We start from the raw sequence: 14,851 nt of genomic DNA, 5'->3' as shown, positions 1-14,851 counted from the left end.
AAAGGAGAGAGGGAGGAAGGCAGGGTGGGGGGTGGGGAGGAAATAACCAGCGCTGATCATAATGTGGGGAAATTGGGACCTTTGTGCATTGCTGAAGCGAGTGTGAAATGGTGCCATGCTACAAAAACCAGCACGGCAGTTCCTCACAAAATTAAACAAAATTACCATATGATCCAGCAATGCCACTTCTGGATATCCACCCAAAGGAATTGAAAGCAAGCACTGGAAAAAGATATTGGTACACCCATGTTCATAGCAGCATTATTCATAAGAGCCAAAAGATGGAAACACCCCAGTGTCCACTGATGGATGAACGAGTAATGTCGTCTACACATACAATGCATACAGTGGAGTATTATGCAGCCCTAAAAGGCATGAGCTGCTGACACACACTTATTACATGGATGAACCTTGAAGACAATATGCTAAGTGAAATAAGCCGGGCACAAAGGGGCAAATATCGCATCTTTCCACTTACAGGAGGTACTCAGAGTGACAGTTAAATTCATAGAGACAGAAAATAGAATGGTAGTTTCCAAGGCCTGGAAGGAGGGGACAATGGGAGTTAGTGTTTAATGGGTAGAGGGTTTCTGTTTGAGAAGAAGCATAAGTTCTGGTGGTGGGTAGCAGTGGTATATTTACCTAATGCCACTGAGCTGTATACTTATAAATAGTTAAAATGGTAAATTTTATGTCACGCATATTTTGCCACAATAAAAATTATTCAGAAAAGGAAAAACCATTGGGCGGTGGGAATGGAAACATGGCTCTCAGAGCCAGGTGGCCGCACTGTTCCTGTACAACACTTAGCTCTATGGTCACCCTCCCTTCTGAGACCTGTAAGTCTGCGTTCATTTATTCACTTATTCATTTTTGTTCACTAATGTTTAATGTTTATTAAGCACATACTGTGTGTTCAGTTTACTCTAAAACTATAGAATAGTTCAAAAACCCTTGATTGCAGTTCAGATGCGTGATAGATTTTATCAAAATCATCAACACATGGCAATAATCAAAATTGCTTGCTTTCCTCACTGCACATTTTTCACATTCAGATATAGATTTGATTCTGAAATCAGAGTATCACAAAATATGAAAGCTGGGAGAAAAATGACCTAGCCTAGTAAATTATTTAGCAGAGTAATATTTTTTCAAATAAAATGCTACAGGGTTCACTAATATAACAAAATAAAATATTAAAACTGGTACATAACCTTCTTGGACAGTCAGTTTTTTACTGTTGGGTCAAAAACACGACATCGATTGTGGCAGACTTAAGCATATTCAAAAACTCCTGACTCCCAAGCTTTTAGGCAGCCACAGGGCACAGGTCAATATCCATATTGAATTTACCCCTTCGTCCTACAGATTTAATTGATCAACCACAAAACACGTACTACAATTTTTTGTTGTGATTTTTAAAGAGCAGTTCTAAGTTACACCTGAAAATTGAAATAGTTTGTTCTTTGACTCAGTTTTGTTTTTTTAATCTGTAAAGCAATTGAAGATTAGAAAAGTCTGCATGGCCATGAGGGTGGTTTTTGATAAATGTGGTAGAGTACAGAGTGTGGACTTGGAGCCCAAAAATCTAGGTTCTGGTTCTAGTTCTGCTAATGTGAGACGTGGGAAGAATTGGGTCACCTCCCTGATCCTGATGCTGTGTTATTTCTGAAAGTAAGGATAATAATGCCCAAGGCACCTAGTTTCTGAGGTTACCATGTACACGTGAGTTAAGCTTACAGTTTGGAGTATGTTTTTGCCATAGTGTAAGAAAATGATAATAATGATCCCCCAAAACGGAGTTCTTTTAAGTTTAAATAAGATGGTGTGTACATTTAACTCTGTATATTAATAAACATTAGAAGTTTGTTAGTCTAAATATTTTTGATTTATAAAAATGAAACGTTACTGGTTTTAAAAAAAAAAGCCAAGTAGAGTCTGTAAAAAAGTTTTGAAGTCTACCTCTATCATTGGGTAGGAATTTCTAGAGATTAAAAATAGCAGTTAATTTCCCCTTCCCAGTAAGGAAATGAAATGTATTGGTCCCTCAAATGTATGATCACTCAATCTACTCAGAGTTCAGATTGCCCAGTTCTTTCTCTTAATCAAATTTACATTTGGAATGCAAGATTTTAAAACATTAAACTTATTTTTCTATTAAAACAATTTTATTCATTTAAAAATTTAAGCTACATGCCTTTTAAAATTTTTTTAAATATATTTATTTATTTGGCTGCACCAGGTCTTGGCTGTAGATGTGGGATCTCTTTTTCGTTATGGCACGCAAGATCTCGTTCCCTGACCCGTGATCAAACCCAAGCCCCCTGAACTGAGAGTTTTAGCCATCGGACCACTAGGGAAGTCCCTTAAGCAACATACTTTGATAAGGCTATTCATCTTCCGGAATGAACAGAAGCACAAAACAGGTAATGAGGATTTCTGTTTCAGACTGATGCCTTTGATAATTATCAAAACACCTAAAACAGGATGTACCTATATAAGATGTGAAATTTTCTTGCTCTGTCACGGGTATTTCTTAAGCGGTGCTTTTTAATCAGCATTTTTTTTTTTTTCCAAATAAATCAGTGCTCTAGGGCAGGGACTGGCAAACAAGCCAAGGCCTGCAAACCAAATATATCCCAATTCCTGTTTTGGAAAATGAAATTTCACTGGAACACAGCCATGCTCATTTGTTTACATATTGTCCAAGGCTGCTTTTGCATCATGACTGCAGTTGAATCATCGCTGCAGAGACTATACGGTTTTCAGAGCCAAATATATTTCCTATTAGATCCTTTGTGGAAAAAAACTGCCCACTCCTGTTTTAGGGACTAGGTAGAGGAAAAAAGAAAAAGATGGTTCCCCCCTCCTTTTTTTGCCTCCATGTTTCCATCAGGAGGTTCTAAAATATAAATACTCCGCACTGAGTTGAAAAACAGGTGTTCTACCTAACGCTAATGAAAGCCTGACGTTGAAAGATGTCCCTGTGGTCCGTGTGCTTCATGGTTGCTCTCTGGGAAGTGAGTTCCCTTCCTTCCTCTGTCTGTGGAAGCAAAGACCGGGTTGCTGGGTCCAGACTCACGAGGCAATAAGACTTTTTAAAGGGCAGACAACAGTGATATGTAAACAACAAATAACAAAATGATGCAGATCCTTTGCACACGTTTTTGGATGGGTGTGTGGACCACTTGGACCCTACTGACACACTGACTTCGGCTGCTTTGGAACCTCAGGTTCCGGAACAACAGAGAGTGGTCAGTGGCCGCAGAGGCACCTTTCCTGTGGTCCCCGCTCTGCAGTCCTGGGACTCTCCCTCCTTTTGTAGGTGAAATGTTTCCTGTGCCGGCCACAGCCTTAAACCCTGGGTATAGCCAAGCCTGATGCTTGTCCCACTCGATTCAAACTTTCTCGCTACGAAAGGCAATCCATTGCGCTTTTGCTTAAGTGCTTTGAGTTGGTTTTCGGTTTACTCATCATCACAGCAGTTCTTCATCTGAATAGTCTCTGTAGCTCTAACATGCTAGGATTTTCTAAAGTTTTTTATTGGAGTAGAGTTGATTTACAAAATGTTGTCTTAGTTTCTGCTGTACAGCACAAAGAAACAACTTTATTAATAGATATATATGTATCTATTCTTTTAAAAATTCTTTTCCTATATAGGTCATTACAGAGTATGGAGTAGAGTTCCCTGTGCTATATACCTTATTAATTATCTATTTTATATATAATAGTGTGTATATGTCAATCCCAATCTCCCAATTTATCCCTCCTCCCCACTTCCCCCATCACCCCTCCCTTCCTGCAGTAACCATATGTTTTTTTTCTATCCCTGAAACTCTATCTCGTAAATAAGTTCATTTGTACCATTTTTTTTTATTCCACGCATAAGCAATGTCATATGATATTTTTCCTGACTTCACTCAGTATGATAATCTCTGTTTCATCCATGTTGCTGCAAATGACTTTATTTCAATGATTTTAAGACTGAGTATAATATTCCATTTCATATATGTACCACATCTTCTTTATCCTCCTTGATGGACATTTAGGTTGCTTCCATGTCCTGATTTTCTACCCCCAGGAAGCTCATCTGTGAAGGCTGTTGCTTGTAACATTAAGACTTTTGTTAAATGGCAGCTCCAACATTTGTTCATTGTGTGAGTTTTTGAGCTTCAGTTTTTAGCTCTCTAAAATGGAGATAATAATACCTGCTTTCAATTGTTGCATATTTGAAAAGTGTGGGCATAGAGGAGACAATAAATATTCTGAAAGTGTTCCCCTAGTCCTCCTCAACCAAATCAGGATCAATGGAGTCAAAGGTCCTATCCCTCACCTCTGACCCATCCCATGCATACTTATTCTTCTAGAATTAAGTCAGTGGCTTCTCCTTTGGGAAGCCTTGCTGCCCACCCACCACTCTCCTTAGCTTAACTCAGCGCCAATTAGCAACCCTCTTACAACCCTCTGAGATTAGCATTTATACCATTTATAGCACTGAACACAGATTTTAAGGATAGTTTTATACTTTATTCATATGGCTCAAGTGGTAAAGAATCTGGCTGCAATGACAAGAGACCTGGGTCCAATCCCTGGGTTGAGAAGATCCCCTGGAGAAAGGGAAAACTCCAGTATTCTGGCCTGGAGAATTCCATGGACTGTATAGTCCATGAGGTCGCAAAGAGCTGGACACAACTGAGTGACTTTCACCCCACTCCAGTACTCTTGCCTGGAAAACCCCATGGATGGAGGAGCCTGGTGGGCCACAGTCCATGGGGTCGCTAAGAGTCGGACAAGACTCAGCGACTTCACTTTCACTTTTCACTTTCCTGCATTGGAGAAGGAAATGGCAACCCACTCCAATGTTCTTGCCTGGAGAATCCCAGGGACAGGGGAGCCTCGTGGGCTGCCGTCTATGGGGTCACACAGAGTCGGACATGACTGAAGTGACTTAGCAGCAGCAGCAGCAGAGTGACTTTCACTTGCACTTCACTTATTCATAGTATACACATTCATTATTTTAAAAATTGGAAAACATAGAAAGTGCAAAGTAAACATAATAAATGCACAAATCAGCTGTATTCCCGTTCCTACAATTCAGAAATAAGTGAGAGATAATTCTTCTGCCTCTCTCTCAACCAACATGTATTTAATATGCTTTTAGCTGCAAGTAAGGAGAAGGTAATGGCACCCCACTCCAGTACTCTCGCCTGGAAAATTCCATGGACGGAGGAGCCTGGTAGGCCGCAGTTCATGGGGTCGCTTAGAGTCAGACACGACTGAGCGACTTCACTTTCACTTTTCACTTTCATGCATTGGAGAAGGAAATGGTAACCTACTCCAGTGTTCTTGCCTGGAGAATCCCATGGACGGGGGAGCCTGGTGGGCTGCCGTCTATGGGGCTGCACAGAGTCGGACACGACTGATGCGACTTAGCAGCAGCAGCAGCAGCAACTGCAAGTAAGAGAAAACCAAGGCTCAATTTTCATTTGCCTTAAACAATCAGAAATAATTGGCTTACCGAAGTCCAGATATAAAGTGACTTCTTAAGCAGGACAACTAATTAACAGTCAGTCTTAAGTTACAGCAATAAGGAACTGCAACAAAGACAAATTTAAGTGACTTCTTAAGCAGGACAATTAATTAACAGTCAGTCTCAAGTTACAGCAATAAGGGACTGGGACAAAGACAAATTGAATATTTCTTAAGTGCTGTTTTGAAGACGAAATGAAAATCACTCATCTATATCTAAATATCTAAGTAGTTGAAATCAGTGAGTAAATTCAGCAAATTGGCCATATGGGGAATTGATTACAGTGGGTGGACATTTGATGAATTGACTTTTGGCCACCGACTTACAGCGGATGATGCCAAGTTTGAGGGACCAGCAGATCAACAGCCACCCTGTCCCCCCCAGGCCTTCCCCTCTTCCTGCTGTCTCCTGGTGTCAGCTCGGCCCAGCCTCGCTGCCTGGTAGTTGCCGTGGTGCAGGCGTCACCTGCAGACACACCAGTAGGTAGAAGCAGAACTTTGGTTTCCTGTGTCTCTTTTTAAGATGGAGGGAAACTTCCCAGAAGCTTCCTCCCCACCCAAACCACATCACTGCCCTGAAATGACCCATGCCTGTCCATGTCTCAGCCTACCACTTGCAAGGGGCATTCGTGGAGACCACTGGTGACTGACTCCCCAGAGCAGGGCTGCCCACTGAAGCACGCAGCTATGCGGAGGAGAGTAGATACTTTGACAAAGCTGTGTTGTTAGAAAAGAGAAGGGAGAAGGCCGGGGTAGGAGCCGACAGTTTCTGCCGCCTTGTCTTTCTGATTTAACATATATATATTTCCCCACTGCAGTAAATGATTTTGGAAATGTGATTTCAACCAAAAATATAATTGCATTAAAACATCAGAGTTTATTTAACAAGTTCCCTGTTGAATTAGGGCAATTCAAATCTTCACTATTGTTAATCACTCAGTGTTTTGTCCTAAGACTATCGTATTCATGTCTGTAAACACATTACCTTGAAAAATGCTATTTCTCTTACTGAAATAAGTATTACCATCTATAGGTGCCTTTAGTTTTTCAAGAAAAAAAAAAAAAAACTATATGTACAATTTATATTATACATGCAGACTTTGGTAACCTTTACTACCAGTTCCTGTGTTGACTCTCCCTCAGACTAGAAGAGCTCTTGGCCAATTTATTTTAACAAAATGTTTACTGACGATGTTGCCAAGCCCCATGAAATGAGTAAGACCTAATCTCTGTCTTTCTGAGCTTAGAATTCACTCGAGTTTTTCCCCAGTTAACCCTCAGCAGGTAGTGGTCTTTCGATGATCAGAACTGCTTGATTTATGTATGTATTTAATATTTCTTGAGCATCTGTTACTTGCCAGGTCCTGTCCTAGGACAGAGGAGTGTGATGCCCTCATGGAACTCGGTAGCATCCAGAGGCACTGAGGAAGTAGTCTAAGTGGACCTTTCGTAGTTGCTCCTCCCACCCATTGTTCTCAGGCCCTTTGCTCTCCAAAAGGAAACATCTGGCCTCCCTCTCTTTTTCTGAATACTTTTGAGGGAGGAGACTCATGTATATTTTCTCGATTCTGGCCTTGTCTCTGATGTCATAGATAATGTAGCTTTCTCAACAAAGGGTTCAGCCAGAAATTTTAATTCGACAGACTTTGTTTCCTGATGCAGTCCACAGCAAACAAACAAGGCAGGAAGTGCTCACAATGAACTTGGCCAGTTGCTGCCAACCGCCCGGGAGAACTGGAATCCTGCTGACCCAGTGAGCTAACTGCATTCTCTCCTGGGACCCTGGACCTACTAGGGCAGTGAGAGGCCACAGAGCACTGGGCTCTGACTTGGCACTTCCGTTCAGTTTAGAATTTTTCAAGACAAAATTTCATGCTTAAACACAAATAGTTCTGCAGTTGCCCAGTGAACATGTCTTTGTTTGTTGTTTTACTGAAATAGAGTTGACTTACAATGTTGTATTTAATTTCTGCTGTACGGCAAAGTGACTCATTTATACACACACACACACACACACACGTATATATAGGACTTTATTGTTAATTCATTCTATATATAATAGCTTGCATCTGCTAATCCCAAACTCCTCATCTTTCCCTCTCCCATCCTCCCATCCTTGGCAACCCAAGTCTGTTCTCTATGTCTGTGAGTCTGTTTTTGCTTTGTAAATATGTTCATTTGTATTTTATCTTAGATTCCACATATAAGTGATATCCCATGGTATTTGAACTTGGTTTTTAAAAAAGATAAAAGCATTTCATTTTTACCAAAATAAAGTAATAAGAATCTTTCTACCTTTTTGTGGTCCATCTAAATCGATGCAGTTAATAAATTCCTTTTTTGGACTCAGGGACTTGATTCATAGACTGTTAAAGAGTTAGAAAGACTTTGGAAATGATCATGTCTAACGATGGGTGAGCCTGGCTGTCACCCAAACAACATGGGGAGGTTTTAAGAGTATAGTTTCCCAGGCCCCACATGGACCAAAGGAGTCAGATTCTCAGGGCATCATCAGGTCCAGGTGCCAGAAACATGGGTCTAAACCTCAGGTTTCACAGATGAGGAATTATCCGCCAAAGATTGATGGAGTCATAAATCATGTCATCAGAATTGAGACCTTTTTTTTTTTAAACTCAAACATCAACTTCTTTCTTTAGTTTATTACCCGAGCAAAGAGGCTACCCTTGAATCCTTCTAAGGAGATGGGGAGAGGTCAGTAAATGAACAGCAGGGGCAGAAAAAGCAGGCGAGCCAGGGGGGCTGCAGAGTCATCTGCGAGATGGCAAAAACCATAGCAGAGAGGACAAGGGCGAGCTGAGCGGCAAGGCGTTCCTGCTGCAGGAGCAAGCCTGCTCCCGGCGACACCCCTCCTTTCCCACGCAGACTGGAGCCCGCTGGGAGGGGCTGAGGACTGCGGTGAGCACTGCAGTGTCGGCCTGCAGAGCAGAGCCGCCCCACGCGGTGATGCGGGAGCAGGATCTGACTCAGGGTGAGGTAACGCTGACTCAGGGGCTGCGCTCTGCACACACAGCTCGCTGCCGGCGCTCCCCACCCCGCAGGCAGGGAAGAGCTAGAGGGTCAAGGTAGCAGACACACATCAGCTGAAGCCCAGGCTGCTCTTTTCTGCTCAATGCAGATAAATACAGCAAAAGTGGCATGATACAGCTTTTTAGTAGAAAGACAGCAAAGGTTGATTTTTTTTTACTGATATATATTTTAAAAGGAATATAATCCTCTGGGACTGAGTTCTCCATAAGATGCCTTTATTGAGAGGATCTGGTAGCTCAGCGGTAAAGAATCTGCCTGCAATGCGGGAGATGCAGGTTCAATCCTTGGGTCGGGAAGATCCCCGGAGAAGGAAATGGCAACCCACTCCAGTATTCTTGCCTGGAGAATCCCATGGACACAGGAGCCTGGAGGACTACAGTCAATGGGGTTGCAAAAAAGCCTGACACAACTTAGTGACTAGAGCACCACCACCGTTTACTGAGGCCCTACTGTGCAGAAGGCAGTGTTCCGGGTGTTAGCTTCTGGAACTTACATTCTTAGAACTGAAATCATAAATGTCTTTCAGAAACAAATACATAAATGGTTTCCTTTCCTTGGAGTAACAGCTTCCTGGTGGCTTTTGTTTTTGTTTTTTTGAGGTCTGCTTCTTTCCGTATTTAAGAGAGCAGCGATTTAATCAAATGAGAAGACCTAAAATAAAGATTGTGACATCCTAGCAAATACAAAGTATTAGGTTAATTTTGCTCTTTCGTAGCATGTTAGATGGAAGTCCACAAAGCCACACATTATTATGAAAAGCAAAATTTTGTTAAGTCTGACCAAGGATCAAAATCCATAAACTATAACATAGTTTATAGTATATTGTGGATTATATAGTATAATCCACAAACTATAACTCCACATTTTTTTTACTCTTGTGTCAACCTAAAAAGTACTGATATATAATTGTAACAATATCACCAATAGCTATAATTTATCGAACACTGTGTGCCAAACATTTTTCATTTTAAAAACTTAATCCTTACCATAAGCTTTGGAGGCAGGTCTTTTTACAGACGTGATAACTGAAGCACAGAGAGGTTAAGAAACATGTGTAAGAGGGGCTTCCCTGGTGGTTCAGTGGCTAAGACCCTGCACTCCCAATGCTCGGGGCACGGGTTCCATCCCCGGTCAGGGAACTAGATCCCACATGCCGCAACTAAAGATACTGCGTGCCTCAACTAAGCCCTGGTGCAATCAAATAAATAAACATAAAAAAAAAAAAGAAACAGGTCTAAGATTACACCGTTCTTTTAACTTTTTATTTTGTATTGGAGTCTAACCGATTAACAATGCTGTGATAGTTTCAGGTGGAGAGCAAAGGGACTCAGCCGTACATATACATGTGTCCATTGTCCCCAAACTCCCCTCCCATCCAGGCTGCCAGATAACGTTGAGCAGAGATCCCTGTGCCATACAGCAGGTCCTTGTTGGTTATCCATTTTAGATATAGCAGTGTACACATGTCGATCACAAACTCGCTTCTCTTCCCCTCCCTTCCTCTGCCCTTCACCCCCAGCGCCTAAAATGACATAGCTCTTGAACCGAATTCAAAGCCAGTTAGTTTGATGCCCAAGCCCCCATTATTCACAAACAAGCTCTGGTGCCTCCCCAGATATCCTCATGAATTGATCGTGCATTATAAGTGGGAAGAGAGAGCACAGTGGTTAAATGCCAGGGCTGTGATGTCAGGCACATCCTCTGTGCATCCTGGCTCTGCTGCTGCCTGGGCAAACAATGCGTGCCTCACTGAGTTGTCCTGGGAGCACAGGATAATTCGTGTTAAGCACGTAAATCAGTTCTTGGCTGTCAGCTCTCAGTTCACGCTGACCGTAATAACTGTGGTCAAAAAGGTGATGGTGGTGACTATACAGGAGCCAAAACCTTGCTTTGGTATGTAATCTCCTTTCTGTAGTTCAGGCCTTCAAATTCTGAAGTTTGAGTTTGTGAATCTCTTAAAATTAATGACAAATTATCATCAGATTGCTGGTTTGTTTCTTTCTTAACTCATCATCACCATTATCAAATTGGGAGATAGTAGAGTGTCATTGTTGGAGAAGGCAATGGCACCCCACTCCAGTACTCTAACCTGGAGAATCCCAGGGACGGAGGAGCCTGGTGGGCTGTGGTCCATGGGGTCGCTAAGAGTCGGACATGACCGAGCAACTTCCCTTTCACTTTTCACTTACATGCATTGGAGAAGGAAATGGCAACCCACTCCAGTGTTCTTGCCTGGAGAATCCCAGGGACGGGGGAGCCTGGTGGGCTGCCGTCTATGGGGTTGCACAGAGTCGGACACGACTGAAGCGACTTAGCAGCAGCAGCAGCCGCAGAGTGTCATTGTAAAGAGCAGGAACTTTGAAACCAGGAGAAGGTGTAAATCTTGATTCTGACACTTACATGATGTGAAAGTTTGGACTAATCATTAAATGTCTAAACCCATATTTCTCAAGCTGTTGAAGGAAAGGAGCAATTTTTTCTTTCCCTTCCTCTCTTTTTCTTTCTTTCCTTCCTTCATCCCTACCTCTTTCCATCTCCCCTTTCTTCCTTCTTTCCTTCCTTCCTTTCTTTCTGGTTGTTTCAAATCTCTTATGGACCAATCCCTTTGCAAAATATGATAGAAATATCTTAGCAATGTACAATTCTACAAACACTCCTAAATGATCTCAATTTCTGTTCTAACCTCTCTGAGGAGATTAACAGATACAAACTACTTTAAGCTTTGATTTCATAATCTATAAATTTGGGACCCTACTACTTACTTCATGTGATTGTTATAAAAAACTAAGTGAAATAATGTGGATAAAATGCATGCCTCAGGGGTAGGGGGCACTGAAGAACTGGGAGCGAGCCCTTAGGAGCGCCTATTCTTGGCCCACACCAGGAACAAGGACATGAGAAAGGGCTCTGAAAGGCATCTCAAGTATTCATAGCTGAGTCTCATATGAATCTATTTTTTTCCCTATCTCTCTGGGCAGCTGAGTTGTTCCTTGGGAGATATATTCCACAACTCCAGTGTTCTTGGTGATGTATTAAAAAGGTAAGTGACCAGCCTGGGCTAATCCTTGAGTCAGGCCAAAGGCCTGTGCCCTCTGAACTCAGCCCACGGTTCCATCTTGCTCAATATAAGGATAACCCTAGAACATCACTAGAGAGAAGCATTGTGGACCTCACCATGCGTATCTTGAAGTGGGTGCATTATGGCCAGGATTTTGGTAGTGGCTCAGTAGTGAAATAGCTCTGCTTGTAATGCCCAGTTAAATTAACCTGAGACAACACTGTTAAATAACACATTTACAAACTGGATAATCACTCTGTTGGGCTTCCCTGGTGGCTCAGTGGTAAAGAATTTGCTTGCCAGTGCAGGAGGCACAAGTTTGATCCCTGGGTAGAGAAGATCCTCTGCAGAAAGAAATGGCAAGCCACTCCAGTATTCTTGCCTGGGAAATCCCATAGACAGAGGAGCCCGGCGGGCTACGGTCCATGGGTTCATAAAGAGTCAGACTCGACTGAGCAGCTAAACAACAACAATGATCACTCTGCTGTTGTCATCCATTTGGTTTTAGGAATGGGATGAACAGAGTTCCCAGTGCAGCTGAGGGAGGAGCTGGATCTGCCCTGGAATGCTATCCACCAGGACAATTCCCATAATCTAGAGTGTACTATACAGGAAGCATAGCTGAGTCACAGACATGGCCATCAGCAATCTCCAGGACTCATTCGAAGACTTGGTGAGTATCTTAGTGATTAAATCATGATGCTGACAAGAGACAGGATGATGTCTTCTTGGTCATGGTATTTATCTGAGTCTGACACAAGTTGCAATCAAAGCCCCAGAAACATAAATAGGAAGATGACAAACATCTCCAAGTTTTGTTTGATGATTCTAGCCCTGAGTAATATCCTCAAAATCATGAAGGAAAGTGGCCTCATGAAAACAGCAGTTGAGGCATGTCTAAAACATCAGAGTAAAAGTAAGTTCTCAGAATCCAGATTTATATCAAATTTAAATTTATATCAAGATATATCTGATAATAAACATGAAATATTACTTAATAGAGTAGGGTATATTGCATTAATAAATATTTAAAGTACTTTCCATAGATTATATCAGATAAGATATCCTAATGTAAATATCAGTTTATCTTTCACCGGGACTTGGGAAGCTACAATACTGAAAAGCATCTGAAAGATAATCTCTCTGTTGGATAAGACACACCTGAGAAAACTTCCATGTGAAGCCTCAAATGAAAATAAGCTGATGGAGAAAAAAGATGCGACAGTCCAATAAAAAGCCAAAATTCGTCAGTTCAGAGACAGGAAAAATCAATACATTGAATGTCATATGGTCTAAAACGCTGGAAATATTGTGACACAGATCACTGTTCACTAGATGAGTTGCCATTGTCTAAGGTCTCAAAGTCAGCTTGGTCAAAAAGCAGGTAGGTAAAAGTCATGAGGGAGGGAGGGCTGGGGAGAAGAAATATTTTAGCCTCTAAAACAACTCAGTCACGGCAAAGGGAACATTGATGGAATAATATGTAAAGCAGTATAAGCAAAGGAAAATAAAGCACGTGGAGGCAGGCAATGTTAGGTGTTTAAGAGCTTTCAGTCACAAATCAGGGCTGAAACCTTTGAATAAAGTGGGGATGACAGTGTCACCTTTGCAGATTTAATGAGACAACATTTGAAAAGGGTTTAGCAAATTCCTAACATCTATTCTGGGTTAGAGATTTTTTTTTTTAAATTGAAGTATAGTTAATTAATAGCAATCTCAAAAACGACAGAATGATCTCTGTTCGTTTCCAAGGCAAACCATTCAATATCACAGTAATCCAAGTCTATGCCTCAGCCAGTAACGCTGAAGAAGCTGAAGTTGAACGGTTCTATGAAGACCTACAAGACCTTTTAGAACGAACACCCAAAAAAGATGTCCTTTTCATTATAGTGGACTGGAATGCAAAAGTAGGAAGTCAAGAAACACCTGGAGTAACAGGCAAATTTGGCCTTGGAATACGGAATGAAGCAGGGCAAAGACTAATAGAGTTTTGCCAAGAAAATGCACTGGTCATAGCAAACACGCTCTTCCAACAACACAAGAGAAGACTCTACACGTGGACATCACCAGATGGTCAACACTGAAATCAGATTGATTATATTCTTTGCAGCCAAAGACAGAGAAGTTCTATACAGTCAGCAAAAACAAGACCAGGAGCTGACTGTGGCTCAGATCATGAACTCCTTATTGCCAAATTCAGACTTAAATTGAAGAAAGTAAGGAAAACCACTAGACCATTCAGGTATGACCTAAATCAAATCCCTTATGATTATACAGTGGAACTGAGAAATAGATTTAAGGGCCTAGATCTGATAGAGTGCCTAATGAACTATGGAATGAGGTTCGTGACATTGTACAGGAGACAGGGATCAAGACCATCCCCATGGAAAAGAAATGCAAAAAAGCAAAATGGCTGTCTGGGGAGGGCTTAAAAACAGCTGTGAAAAGAAGAGAAGCGAAAAGCAAAGGCGAAAAGGAAAGATATAAGCATCTGAATGCAGAATTCCAAAGAATAGCAAGGAGACATAAGAAAGCCTTCCTTAGCAATCAGTGCAAAGAAATAGAGGAAAACAACAGAATGGCAAAGACTAGAGATCTCTTCAAGAAAATTAGAGATACCAAGGGAACATTTCATGCAAAGATGGGCTCGATAAAGGACAGAAGTGGTATGGACCTAACAGAAGCAGAAGATATAAAGAAGAGGTTGCAAGAATATACAGAAGAACTGTACAAAAAAGATCTTCACGACCCAGATAATCATGATGGTGTGATCACTGACCTAGAGCCAGACATCCTGGAATGTGAAGTCAAGTGGGCCTTAGAAAGCATCACTACGAACAAAGCTAGTGGAGGTGATGGAATTCCAGTTGAGCTATTCCAAATCCTGAAAGATGATGCTGTGAAAGTGCTGCACTCAATATGCCAGCAAATTTGGAAAACTCAGCAGTGGCCACAGGACTGGAAAAGGTCAGTTTTCATTCCAATCCCAAAGAAAGGCAATGCCAAAGAATGCTCAAACTACTGCACAATTGCACTCACTCATATGCTAGTAAAGTAATGCTCAAAATTCTCCAAACCAAGCTTCAGCAATATGTGAACCATGAACTTCCTGATGTTCAAGCTGGTTTTAGAAAAGGCAGAGGAACCAGAGATCAAATTGCCAACATCCGTTGGATCATGGAAAAAGCAAGAGAGTTCCAGAAAAACATCTATTTC

The sequence above is a fragment of the Bubalus bubalis genome, chromosome 14 (assembly GCF_019923935.1).
Source record: "Bubalus bubalis isolate 160015118507 breed Murrah chromosome 14, NDDB_SH_1, whole genome shotgun sequence".
Taxonomy (NCBI): domain Eukaryota; kingdom Metazoa; phylum Chordata; class Mammalia; order Artiodactyla; family Bovidae; genus Bubalus; species Bubalus bubalis.
Note: the sequence above shows the minus strand (reverse complement) of the source record.